The sequence below is a fragment of the Chlorocebus sabaeus genome, chromosome 3 (assembly GCF_047675955.1).
Source record: "Chlorocebus sabaeus isolate Y175 chromosome 3, mChlSab1.0.hap1, whole genome shotgun sequence".
NCBI lineage: Eukaryota > Metazoa > Chordata > Mammalia > Primates > Cercopithecidae > Chlorocebus > Chlorocebus sabaeus.
In genome coordinates, this window is record NC_132906.1 from 31,314,103 (window position 1) to 31,327,893 (window position 13,791).

At 43.8% G+C, this 13,791-nt stretch overlaps 1 pseudogene; it reads left to right on the forward strand.

Annotated features, from left to right (window-relative positions):
- The first annotated feature begins 6,069 nt into the window (after positions 1-6,069).
- On the forward strand, positions 6,070-13,460 carry LOC103214552 (protocadherin-8-like; annotated as a pseudogene).
- Positions 13,461-13,791: the final 331 nt, after the last annotated feature.

Consider the following 13,791-nt stretch of genomic DNA (forward strand, 5'->3'; position numbering starts at 1 on the left):
TGAAATGGTGGGAACTTCACCAGTATACCACAAATACTAAGGAGCCCCCTTTATGCTGTAGGCACTGAACTGGGGACTGGGATATGAATTTGATGAAGACATAGTTCATACCCTAGAAGGACTCAGAATGGGGTAAGACATATACTTTAAATAAATAAATCACAGTGTATCGTGAAATGCCTATAACAAAGGACACAGTTTTCCTCTAAAGTCCCACAAATTGCTAGGCACTGGGCTTTTTTCTCCTCCCACATTTTTTTCCTTAAATTTCAAAGCAACTCCTCAAGGTAGGCAGTATTCCCTGAAGACACTGAGGTTTGGAGAGATGAAGTCTTTTTGGTTAACCAGCTAGTGAGTAGCAGGAAGTTCTGGGAATTCTATTTGGATATACTTTATTTCTCAGTATTTGGGAATACTACAAAAGCATGACCATTCTTTTAACCGTCCACAAGCTTTGGGACCATTTATTTGTTTCATCTCCACCTTGTAGAGCTTATCTGTCATGAAGTCCTACCAATTATTCCTAAGTAATGTTTCTCAGGTCTCACCCTATACTTCTTCCTACTCATGGGTCAGGCTTTCAACATCCTGTACCTAGATTGCAGAGGCACTTTAAATGAGTTTCCTTTTACTTTCAGTCTCTCTTTAATTCATTCTGCTACTAAGTGGGTTTTTGAGGTTGGTAGAAGTTGTACACCATACAATACTGCCTTGATCATTTATTTAATAAATATGCATTACAAGGAAGTCATTGTGCTGGATGCTGCTTTAAAGCTTCACATAAAGCACAATCATTTTTAAGGATTTCATCAATGTTTAGAAAGACAATCATCCATATTATCCTAATAAAACACACATCAACAATCCTTTGCTCCACAAACCTCAATGGTTTCTCACTGCTGCCTTTAAAGTGTTGAAAATGTTTAGCTTAGCATCAAGGTCTTCCTTAGCTATGCCATCCATTCATACTTGTTCTACATATTGTTCTTGACCCATGTACCGCAACCAACTGGCCTACTCAGTCCCTGTAGCGTCTGTGCCTGCCCTTCTCCACATCTTGTTCACATCATGCCTAGGTTCTCTCCATTACTGGAAATTCTGGCTGATTGTGATCTTTTTCACTTTTTTTTTTTTTTTTTTTGAAGACGAGTCTCCCTCTGTAACCCAGGCTGAAGTGCAGTGGCACGATCTCAGCTCACTGCAACCTCCACCTCCTGGGTTCAAGCGATTCTCTTGCCTCAGCCTCCTGAGTAGCTGGGACTACAGGTGGGCACCACCACCCCCAGCTAATTTTTGTATTTTTAGTAGAGATGGGATTTCACCATGTTGCCGAGGCTGGTCTTGAATTCCTGGCCTCAAGTGATCTGCCTACCTCCCAAAATGCTGGGATTACAGGTGTGAGCCACTGTGTGTGGCCTGATGGTAATCTTATTTGTAAACTCTGAGATGGTTTCTCATTTGTACTTCCTATAACTTGGTCTGTGTCATTGGCATTTGTGACCTTCTCTAAACTATGATGAGTTAATTTTTTTAATGTGTAAGTATTTTCTTCTAACAAGGATGTTTTGCTTCATTGCATCACCAATATGTGATTAAACATCTGTTGATAAAGGGTTTGAAAGTGTTCTAATTACTGGTGGACATGAGCTTTTGTGCAGAGTAGGAATAGAGGGACTCAGCTAAGAGGAAAAGAGATGAGAACAAAATAAGGCACAGATGAAAAATTGCTTCTCAGTCTTTATTTTTAATTTTTATTCTTTTTTAGAGACAGAGTCTCACTCTGTTGCCCAGACTGGAGTGCAGTGGCATGATCATAGCTCTCTGCAGCCTTGAACTCCTGGGCTCAAGAGATTCTCTCCCTCAGCTTCCTGAGTAACTGGGACTACAAGTGCACACCATTTTTTAAACTTTTTGTAGAAAGGGGGTCTTGCTATGTTGCCCAGGCTGGTTTTAAACTCCTGGCTTTAAGTAATCCTCCTGCCTTGGCCTCCCAAAGTGCTGGGATTACAGACATAAGCCACTGCACCTGGCCCCTCAGTCTTTAAGTTTTATTCTTCATCTTGCTTTGATACATTCTCTGGTGAAGGAGAAAGTCTCTTGCCTGCAGGGTGGGAAGGACACAAAGTATGAACCAGTATGAACTGAAAGTCAAGTACCAAAGTCAGTTTCACTAACTCACTTTGGATTAGTGAGCCAAAAACGGTAAAATTTTTTTTTTGTTTTGTTTTTTTGACAGAGTCTTGCTCTGTTACCCAGGCTGGAGTGCAGCAGTGCAATCTTGGCTCACTGCAACCTCTGCCTCCTGGGTTCAAGCGATTCTCCTGCCTCAGCCTTCTGAGTAGCTGGGATTACAGGTGTGTGCCACCATGCCCAGCTAATTTTTGTATTTTTAATAGAGCTAGGGTTTCATCATGTTGGTCAAGCTGGGCTCAAACTCCTGACCTTGTGATCCACCCGCCCCAACCTCCCAAAGTGCTGAGATTACAGGCATGAGCCACCGTGCCCAACCAGTAAAATATTTTTTATTATTCATTGATTTAATTTCCTTCATGCAGAGATTTTAATAATACCAGTAGTTTAAGAAGTAATTTTATATAGGATTTAAGATTACACAGTTTTGATAATATCTTTATTAACATAATGATCTTTACAAGAAACTTTTTTTCTAAATGAAGACTACATCGTTTAAATCCTTATTTTATGTTAAGGGGAACTTGTGATTAGTGTTGATATTTTATAGAGGTTTTCTGTGATTTTCTCTGGGTTAAAGCACTTAAGCAGTGAATAAAATATCATTTGTTTCTATGCTTGTCTTGTAGAGGGTGTTTTGGCTGACTTCAAGGCTGAATTATTTTCTCTGAAATAATTTTACAGGAAAAAGACCAGCAATTTGCTGATGACTTTTGTTACAAATAACCACATAGTCAAGACCTAATAACAAATTGATTATACAATGGGGTAACAAGAATGTGAGATAATGATACTTATTATGAAATAACTTAAAACAATTTCTCTCTGCTTTGGAGACTCATACTGCTGAAGACTGACTTCAGTTTTTTCAAGAAATGATTTAAAAAAACAAAATAAAAAAAAGCTGTTAGGTTGATTTGTTTTCTTTCAAACAGTCTTAATAGCTTCAATTTCTGGAACTTACTTCTTGAAGACAGTAACATTGCACTTGATAATATTTTGCTCACTCATCTCCAGAATGTTTGTTCAGTTGAGAAATGAAAATGGGTCTCAGTATAGCACATAGAGTGATTTCTTCTAAATGGCACTAAACTGTTTCTGGCCTAGGGAAGTATTAGTTCCGGGTCCTGTGTAAGTTGATGCTTACTCTGACACATGGATGCAATAATCCAGCTGAATTTGCAAATTAGAAACTTTCTTATGGTTTAATTTTTCCCCAAACGTATGTTGTTGGTTTTCTGTGACAGGAAATGGGAAATATGCAAAGGCACAAACACTATTCTGCACTGGGGGGCTAATATTTTCCCATGCTTTTGATGCAAGTTGCTTTTCTTTACATACAGTATGCTCTAGTGTGCGGATACATTGGTGTTATGTGTTCAATAACACAGAAAATCTTTTATTTAAATGATAGGAGTATAAATCCTGTTTTTCAGATCTGATTTCTTGACATTTGGGGAGAACACTAGCATGTCTGTTGCTTTTGTTTTAGGAATAAAAGTAAACTCCGTAGGGAGTTCACCAAAATCCTCACCCTTTACAAACTAAGAGGAACAAATTGTTGCTTCATTCACATTTTGGTCTTCCTGTGGTATGGTATCCCCCTTAGGTCTATTGTTTGTTTTGCTTTATCTTTGACTCCAACAGAGATCAAAATACATTTTTTTTGGAATTATAGTTTGGCAATATGCTGGCAAATGGGAAAACACATAAAGCAAATTTTTTCCACAATGCTTTTAATATTGAGACAGATTTTTATCTAACAGAGCCGACAGAATGTAACATGAGTGCACCAGCAGCCCAGAGCTGTAAACACAGCTTCCTGATGACATATCCCTAGGGGGACAGATCATACAGTTTCTATATTATTCAGCTTGTTATTCGACTGGCACAGAACTGATTTTTGCTTCAGAAAAATGTTTCTTTTCTGAAACTCCAGCTGTCCCTCATTCATAAAGCGGTGTTTTAATAAGGTGGTTGTTTAGTATGAAACAATGATAGCGCTAATAATGAATCACTAACAATACAGCACACTTCTTATCATGGATGGTCTACTTTATGCCAAACAGCTGGAGGAAACGTGGGGGAAAATGCAATCAAGCATTTAAATATCATAGCTGGATGTTTCCAAACATAAGTATCCAGATGCTTAGCTTTGTGGAGGTAATATGTTTGATTGCCTGCTTTTTAAAATATTTTATCTGGATTTTTTGATGTTCTGTAGGTGCAGTCATGTACTGTTCTTCATTTTCCGTATGCTGAATGATTTTTCTGATCATGGATAATCAGAAAAACAGTAATGCTGAAGACTAGCTGAGACTAGGCTTGGCAGGAATTGTGTGAGCTGAAGGAGAAGAGGATGACATGAGACTTGGACTGTGGTTAAATGGGTCCCTCTCCTGGCTAATGTATATGGAAGCAGGCACCTTTTAAAGACATCAGCTGAAGCAGATTCAGTTTTCAGTTAAGGGATATATAACAATTATGATGTTTGGTGGAAGAACCAGATTCTCTTGTCTGCCCTGAGACCCAGAGGCTGAATAACCAGGAACTTCCAGAGATATTCGGTTCTCAGAAAGAAAGAAAGCTCTCCAATATGCCATTGAGGATACTGGCTTAAAAGAAGTCTGTTCTTACCAGGCCAAAGTAGAGCTCTTTTCTTCCTCAGACAGATGCCTCATTAGGCAAAATTAAAAATCTAGGAAAATAGAGTACTTTTTCTTTATAGGATCTCAGAGTACCCCGCTCAAATGAACTCATGCTTCCCAGTACACTTCTCCAATACCGGTTACTGGTACTTATGAGAGTCATTGCCAAATGCTTCACTAAATGAAAACCCCTGAAAATTAATTATCTCATCAAAGATGGCTCACTTTCAGAACAGGATTCATACATCCTGGCACTAAAATAAATGCCAACTCCCTCCTAAGAATGAAAGGAAAAATAGTCACTCACTGACATGTCCCTGCGGGAATCAATAACATTACAGATCATAGAGGAGACAAGAATAGCCTGGGCATATTAATAACTCGGCCGACTCACTGATTTGAGGTGACTAGTTAAATAGCATTCTGCACTGATGAGGACTCCATGGCACGAGGAACAATGTCATCATTAACATGTGAGACTGTTTAGCATTTTGAACACTTCACTCATAAAGAGAACTTAACACAGGACTATTTATTGGGCTTTAGACAGATGGTTTAATGTTTTTTTAGCCTTCAGCCTATCAGACCACCCGTGGTTTCCTTCAGCCAAGGGCTTTTAAAAAATAATTGGTCTATAGCAATTTTCTAACAAGTCTGACTGCAATATATTTTTCTAAACCTTTTTTTTACCCTTAACTATCCCTTACAGTGGTTTGTGGTTGACAGACTTCTCTGTCTGACACTGATTCCTCACATATAAGTAATTACTGACATAAAAGATGAAGGGGCTGAAATTTCATCATTAATGGTTTCTTTGCTATAGAAAAAGCTATTTAGAAATGATTATTTTGGAAAACAGTTCTTCCCTAATTAGACATTGCCTGACACTCTAGAAGATATTTCCCAAAAATCTTTCAATACAGGAAATGACAACCCAACATAGATGGGTAACTGTGGGTGGCAGAGGATGCATTGCACTAAGCAGGTATGTGTTCATCTTAAAATGGTAAAGAGGGTCAAATGTGCCTCTGTGTGGGGAATATGTGAGTGTGCTTAGGAAGGAATAAAGTGGCCGTGGATCCCTGCTCTTATTGTCAAAATGAGAGACCAGTACAATGGAGAAGCAAGCAGGACGTGTTTTTATAGTGCAGAGACCTTAATAACCACCTGCACCACCCTGGCCACTGGTCAGCTCTTCAGGTCCTTCTATGGGTCCTTTTAGTGAAACAGCATGGCCCAGAGGCCCAGAGACTGTGGACTGGCCCAGATGGATGCTTATTTGCATATTCTGTATGTAGCTTCCCCGGTAGGGTTATGAAGAGGCATGCTTAGGCTTGGGGCAGAGAAAAGCAAGTATACAGCAGAGAGGACTTAGTGATAAGATATTCTAAGGGGAAAACAGTCTTCTGACTGCGCACTCGGGAGGGCCTGAGAAGCCTGAAAGTCTTAGTGCAGAGCTCGCGATTGGCTTTTCTCTTTGAGGAATAAAGGTCTCGCAGGCGGCTCAGATTTCCTGCTGACACTTCATGCAGGGTTGGATTGGAGTCCTTGCTGATTTTGTGGCTGCTGCTAGTGTCAGGATTTTGCACCGATACTGTCAATTTCTTCACCTGTGAGGAAAACGCCCCTGGTACCAGCATCGGTGTTTTGTTTGATCACGTCCAGTCTCATTCCCAGCGCGAGGTGCCAAGTCAGTTTCAGCTGATTAAATAATTCGACAGCTCTCTGCTCCGGGTGCGCGAGGGCTACGGGCAGCTGACTGTCGGGGACGCCAGCCTGGACCGCGAGCGGCTGTGTGGCTAGGCCCCGCAGTGCGTGCTGGCCTTCGATGTGGTCAGCTTCTTGCAGGAACAGTTCCGGCTGGTGCACGTGGAGGTGGAGGTGAGGGACGTCAACGACCACGCGCCGCGCTTTCCCAGGGTCCAGATCCCGGTGGAGATGTCCGAGGGTGCGGCCGTGGGCACGTGCATCCCCTTGGAGGTGCCGGTGGACTAGGACGTGGGCGCCAGTGGGCTGCAGAGCGTGCGCCTGGCCGAGCCGCACAGCCCCGTCCGCGTGGAGCTGCAGAAGCGCACGGACGACGCTCAGTGTGTGGACCTGGTGCTGCTGCAGGAGCTGGACCGCGAAAGCCAGGCCGCCTACAGCCTGGAGCTGGTGGCCCTGGACGGCGGCCGCCCGCTGCTCTCCGCCACGGCCGTCTTCAGTGTGTGCATCCTGGGCGCCAATGACCACAGCCCGGCCTTCCCGCAGGGCACCGTGGCCGAAGTGGAGCTGGCGGAGGCGCGCCGGTGGGCTCCCTGCTTCTCGACCTGGACGCGGCCGACCTCGAAGAGGACCTTAACGGCAAAGTGGTGTTCGCTTTTGGCGCTCGCACCCAGCCAGAGGCGCGCCGCCTCTTTCAGCTCGACCAGCGGTTGGCCCGCCTCACCCTAGCCGGGCCCGTGGATTACCAGCGTCAGGATACCTACGAGCTGCACGTACCAGCGCAGGGCCGCCCTGCCGCCTGCAACATCGTGCGCATCCGCGACGTCAATGTCAACGCACCCGACATCGCCATCACCCCGCTGGCCCCCCGGGCGCGCCAGCTGCCTCGCCCTTCGCCGCTGCCGCCGCCGCCGCTGCCTTCCAGGGAGCGGACGCTATCTCGTCGGCGGGAGCCGGGACGCCCAAGGCTGGCGCCACCTCGATGGTGCCGGAGGAGGCGGCGCGCGAGAGCCTGGTGGCTCTGGTCAGCACCTCCGACAGGAATTCGGGCGCCAACCGGCGGATGCGCTGCGCCCTCTACTGGCACGTGCACTTCCGGCTGCAGCCGGCCTGGTGGTGACCGCGGCGTCGCTGGACCGCGAGCGAATCGCCGAGTACAATCTGACGCTGGTGACCGAGGACCGCGGCGCGCCCCTGCTGTGCACCAGGAGGCCCTGCACGGTGCGCGTGGGCTACGAGAAAGACAACGCGCCGCTCTTCACGCGGCCGGTCTATGAGGTGTAGGTGAGTGAGAATGCCCCGCCCAGCGCCTACCTGGCTACGGTGGCCGCCCGGGACCCGGAGCTGGGCCGCAACGGCCAGGTCACCTACAGGCTGCTGGAGGCAGAGGTGGGCCGCGCCGGGGGCGGTATGTCCACTTAGGTCTCGGTGGACCCAAAACCAGGAACTGCGCGCTCGACGGCACTTTGACTGCGAGGAGCTGGCGGAGATGCAGCTGCGGCTGGAGGCACTAGACGGCTGCTGTCAGGCGCTATGGGGCCTGGCCATAGTGCGGCTGCAGGCGGAGGACCAGAACTACCACGCGCCCCCCCTGGTGGCCCCACTGCTCCTCAGTGGCTCAGCCCAGCTGCCTCTGCCCGGGGATGCACCACTGGGCTACGTGCTGACCGTCTGCAGGCAAAAGACGCGGACGAGGGCGCCAACGCCGAGCCGACTTACGTAGTCCTCGGCAGCGACGGCGGCCCCGAGGTGCTGGCGCTGCACCCGGCTTCGGGCGCCACCCAGCGCAGAAGTGGTGCTGATGCCGCCGCCTCACGAGGGAGGGGAGCCACGCTTCAGGCAGGGAATGGGAGGGCAGCTTGAACCCTCCCTGTTCTGGTCGGTGTTTTGGCCAGCGGCTGCGTCCTTCTGCTAGTGGCCATCATCACTGTGACTTGTTCTTGCCAAGGCAAGGCTAGGACGCTGGTGAAGAAGCTCCATGAGCACTCCCCAAGCAGATTTCAGGCAACGAGTGACCACGCTGGTCCACGTGTCAGAGCCATAGGGGCTGACTCTGGGGGCTTCCGCTCCGGGTTCTTCGCAGACACACGGCCAGTTTCCATTTCCGGTGCCCAGGCGCTGGAGTCTGTGGAGGATTCCTAGTCTGAGGTCAGTGAGGTGTCTTGGAGCTCCTCTTGTTGGGAGAGGAGCAGGACTGCATGGGCCCAGGTAGGGCACCGCTGCCCTTCTTAGTGTCCTCATTCACTTGGAGTAGATCTTCATGCTACTAGCCTTATGAAACTGCAGTGACTGATTTGGGACTTCAAATGGTTGATATTTCCGGGCTTATTTTTTTTATTTGAAAAGAAAAGTTATCCACAGACAAGGTTAGGGGCAGGCTTGATAGTCACATGTGCATTCATGTAGGTTCATGTCTGTTTTTGCTGTTTTTGCCTGTATTAACTTCCTTTGGGTGCGATTTGGATACATTCAACCCTCAGGGTTAATGCTGTTTTTCTGAAACACTCCGGATGAGGAATGCGGTGCCTGCTCTGTCAGGTTTGATATTAGACGGTGAAATATTATAAACTGCTGCTCTCACCCCTTTTGAAAAATAGGGTTCAATCTCAGTTCCTTTTCATTCCTCATCCCCTTGCGGAGAAAATAAATCTGCAGCAAGTTTAAGGTAATTTCAGAATATTTATTGTTATCTCTAAGTAATGTGTTTGACATTTTATACATTTTTATGGATACCAAAGTAATTCTTTCCTTTTCACTTTCAGTATACATTCAAATATAGATGAGTTCAGCATGAAGGACAGTGGAAAAGTAGACAGTGAATTGAATGACAGCCATTTGGATATCAGCAGAGAGGGTTTCAAGAAAGCATCCTTTGAAATGATTGCAAAACAAGGGGGTAAGTTCAAACCTGTGACTTTGAAGCCAAAGCGTCATAAGACTCATTCCTGACTAAATTACAATACTAAATAACTGAGTATGTGATTTTGTTTGGCTTTGCTTTGTTTACAGAATGCTGCACCAATACAACCTCATTCTATCCTGTCCATCTGCTGTGTCATTTGGGGGTGCGCTTTAGGCCCAATTCTCTGGAATAGTGTCTGGTTCTAGAGTAGTAGCTCCTGTGGTGAAAGGCATTGTCGATTATGAGGTATTTTGTGTTAGTCTGCATGAAAATGGGCACTAGATCTTTTCCCTCAAAGAAAATATGTTACTCAAAGAGGAGTCATAATTGTTTGTCCTACTGACTCAAATGCCTCGTCGCCATAACAGGTGTTTTTGCACAGTCTATGTTCAGTTCCTTTGACTTTTTTTTTTTTTTTTTTTTAAATGAGGGGCTTCCAGAAGCGTCCACCTCCTGGTTACCTTCCTCTGAATGTTCTCTAGTGGTCAACATACTTTCCAAAATGGAGAACTTGAAGTTGTATACTGTGATTGAATACCAGCCTCTCTTCTGAGGTCCAAATTTGTATACACAACTGCCTACTCAACATCTCCATTTGGATTCTGAATGGACACGCTATATGTTCACAACTAAACTCTTGGTTTCTATTCTCCAAACCTGTTTTTCCTCTGGTGTTGATGTCTCAGCAAAAATGACATATCTATTCACTTAGTTGCTTGCTCTGGCTTAAATCCTTGATGTTATTTTTGATTTGTTTCTTCCTACACACAACTTTTGATCCATCAGCAAATTCTGTTGAATTTTCTTTCAAAATATATTCTCAATCAATTCACTTCTCACCACATTCTTTGCTACCACTCTACCCCAGGCACTGTCATCGCTTGCCCAGCAATGGCAGTAGCCTCAAACTTGGCCCCTGTGCTTCTACTCTGGCCCTCTTGCAGACCATTCTGCATATGAGAACTAGACTGGTCTCTTACTTCATAAATCAGGTTGCATTACTCAACTCTCCAAATACTTGTCGCTTAAATAAAATCCCAAATCCTTATCATGGTGTCTCAATTACTATTGCTGTGTAACAAGCCAGGCTAAAATGTAGTGGCATAAAACAACCATTTTATTATGCTTGTGGATTCTGTGGTCAATTTAGACAAGGTACAGCAGGGATGGCTTATCTTTGTTTCAAAGTATCTGGGGCCTTAGCTGGGATGATATGATGGCTGGAGGCTGGAACTATCTGAAAGCTTCTTTAGTTACATGCCAGGTTTGTGGGCTGGGATGAGCCAAAGCCTAGGAGAGCTGACTTGGTGAAGTGGGAAAAAGGGAGGCTTCATGTTCTCTTTACACGTGGCTTGACTTCTTACAGCCTGGCAGCCTCTGCAAAGTCACATGGCAGCTCGGGCTGCAAACATGAATGATTCATCCAACAGGACAGAAGTCACATCCTCTTTTGTGACCCAGCTTCTGAAATTACATGGTCATTTCCATCATATTCTACCATCCAAGCTGTCTTAAGCTCACCCAGATTCAAGTGGAGGGGACAAAGACCCTATGCCTACCCTAGAAAATTTTCCAAGAGTTTTGAGGGCCATGTTTGTAAATCAGCCACACATGACTCATCAAGTCCTGCATTATCTGGCCCTTGGCTCTCTCTTCTACCTGATTTCTTACCCTTCTTCCCCAGGATGCTTTAGATTCTCTTATTGGCCTTCTTGTGTTTTTTGAATACACAAAGCATCTCTCCATCTCAGACCTCAGGGTCTTGCTGTTCTCTCACCTGGTAAGCTTTCTCTAGATATCCATATTGCTTCCCACCTTCATTTAGGCCTTTGTTCACATGTCCATCTAATCAAAAGAGGTCTTCCAAACCTCATATTGCCTCTCCTTCCTGTCACTCTCCATCTTCTTTACTCTGCTTTATTTTCATTCCTAGCATTGATCACTCCCTGGCATTATTTGTATATTTATTTGTTTATTATTTGTCTCTTGTTCCATGTTGAATGGCCACCATCAGATATATACTGAAACAAAAAAAACAGAGCAAAACAAAAATCAGCAAATTTACTGAGTGGATAAATGAAAGGTGTGGTCTAACCAGCACATACATTGAAACTTGTATGACTAGTTCTTATGATCATATTGCACTTTAGGGTAAAATTGTATTGGTATTTTTTGGAAGTTCCATTGTATCCCTAACTTTCTGAAAAATGTTAGTGTGATCTTAAAACCTGAAGATTCTATAGTGAATTTATGTTTCCGGATAATTTAGTGTTAAATTAGCCTTTTCAAAAGAATCAAAGGACTGGAACTCCTACTGTTTATATTTTCTATTTAGGAAATTACCAGCTTATTCTTGTCTTAACTTAGTTTCTTTTCCCTAATAACAAGCATGATAACTCAAAGTGCTGCTATGGCAAACGAGAATGTGATCAAGGCAATGCATTCAACCTGAGAGAATATTTTTTTCTTAGTAATAACAGTCACAGCACTGCTTCTTACCTGTATTCAAGAAAAACCTTTTATTTGTTTAATAACATTTACAGAGGACTCTTTATGTACCAGAAACTGTTTTAGGTACCTTATAAATATTGAACTCACTTGAGTCGTACAACAGTGCTATTAGGCAGGTGCTATCATTTGACTCCATTTCACACATGGGAAACTCAGGCACAGAGCTGTTCAAGTAATTTGGTTGAGGCCGCTCAGCTGTGAGGGGCAGAGCTTGGTCTCCAACCTGGGAAATCTGGTTCTAGAGTTCATGCTTTTAATGTTCTGCTGTAGCGTATTTTTTCTGCATGTTTTTAAACACTTATTTTATGAGTCTTTTAAAGATTTAGGGCCAGTTTACATTCTTGAGGATGTTTCTGTCTTTGAGTTTGAATGAGATGCTCTGATTTATGGTTTGGTTTATCCTCCATCTCTCTGCTGCATTTTGTTGTAAAACTTTTAGTGGGATTATTGAAAGGATGACACATAGGTAATGGCAAGAGAATTGAATTAGATGTTGATAGGAGATAAGTTTAATGAAAATATTTTAATTTTTTTGCATCTCTTAATAGTTATCAGAGAATTAATGAATCAATAAATACACTACTAGCCCTCAGAAACTTCATTTTAGATTGTTATTTCACCCATTCCTCCCACCAAACCTGTATTAAAGATTCCAGCAAATAATTTAATTGACTTGCTTGAATTTTATTTCCACTTCATTTCCTCAGTACACCAGCAGGTGGAGGTGCAAGTCATTGGCAGAAAATCCGGAGGAAGAAAAAAAAGCAAACAGCTAGAAAACCAGTCCTGGAACAACCGAATATTGTTTACATTTTTAAGTATATTTCTATGTAGCATTCAATTGTGTCTCCTTTTTTTTGAATTTTAAACTATTCTTTTTTTTCCAACTTTTTTTCGGATTATTCAGGATGAAAAACATTCAAGGATCCTGAAAAATTAAAACCAGCAAAAATGGTTCACATCATGCAAATAGCTACAGGATTGAACGTTCTTCAAGTACCCTTTACCCTCACATTACCCAGATGAAAAATACAAATTTCCAACCAGAACACTCAGAACTCAATTGATGTTATTTTCAAGTTTGTGCGTCCCAAGTGAAGGGCTGCCAAGTGTCTATGACAGAGTTCAGAACTGCAGGCCAGCAATGCCACTTCCCCCTTCTTGGACAGAATGATGAATTAAATCATCCTTCAGTGGACGGATCACCTTCACATACTTCAGAAATAGCCACTTCATTCTAAAAAGCTGCAATTCATATAGACGGTCATTTCTGTCAAGTGTTTACAAGCCAGGTTACGTGCATGAGCCTTCTAGTTTTGATATACATTTTCTTAAATTAGGTTGACAGTCCGTGACACAGCACAGGATGATTTTATAGAATCTAGGATATTTTACCAAAATGTCTTAAAAGTGGTCTTTATTGCCATGAATATAATAAATGATCATGTATTTTATATTCTAGTACCTTTTATGAATATAAATAAAATATTCAGTCTGGCTACTCATTTACATTTGAATGTGTATGTGATTCTACTGCGAATGCAATTCAACTTCAGAATAACTTTAAGTTGAATTAAGAACCTGGACCCGGACCTTAATCATGAGGCCCAGTGAGGAGGAAGAGGAAGCTGTGGGCAGGCAATATTTGAGTGGGGGTTACTCAAATTGTCGCTCTAGCCTGGCTTCTGAGAGGGTTGCTGAGTGTTTCATGGGTATAACAGTGGCAGATTTTGGCAGTGGGTGAAAATCATATGGCAGTGGCTGGTGATGTGTTTCCGGGCACTTATCCCATTCACAGCATCAGCTCAGAGGCTGGGGCTACAGGGAGCAGCATGG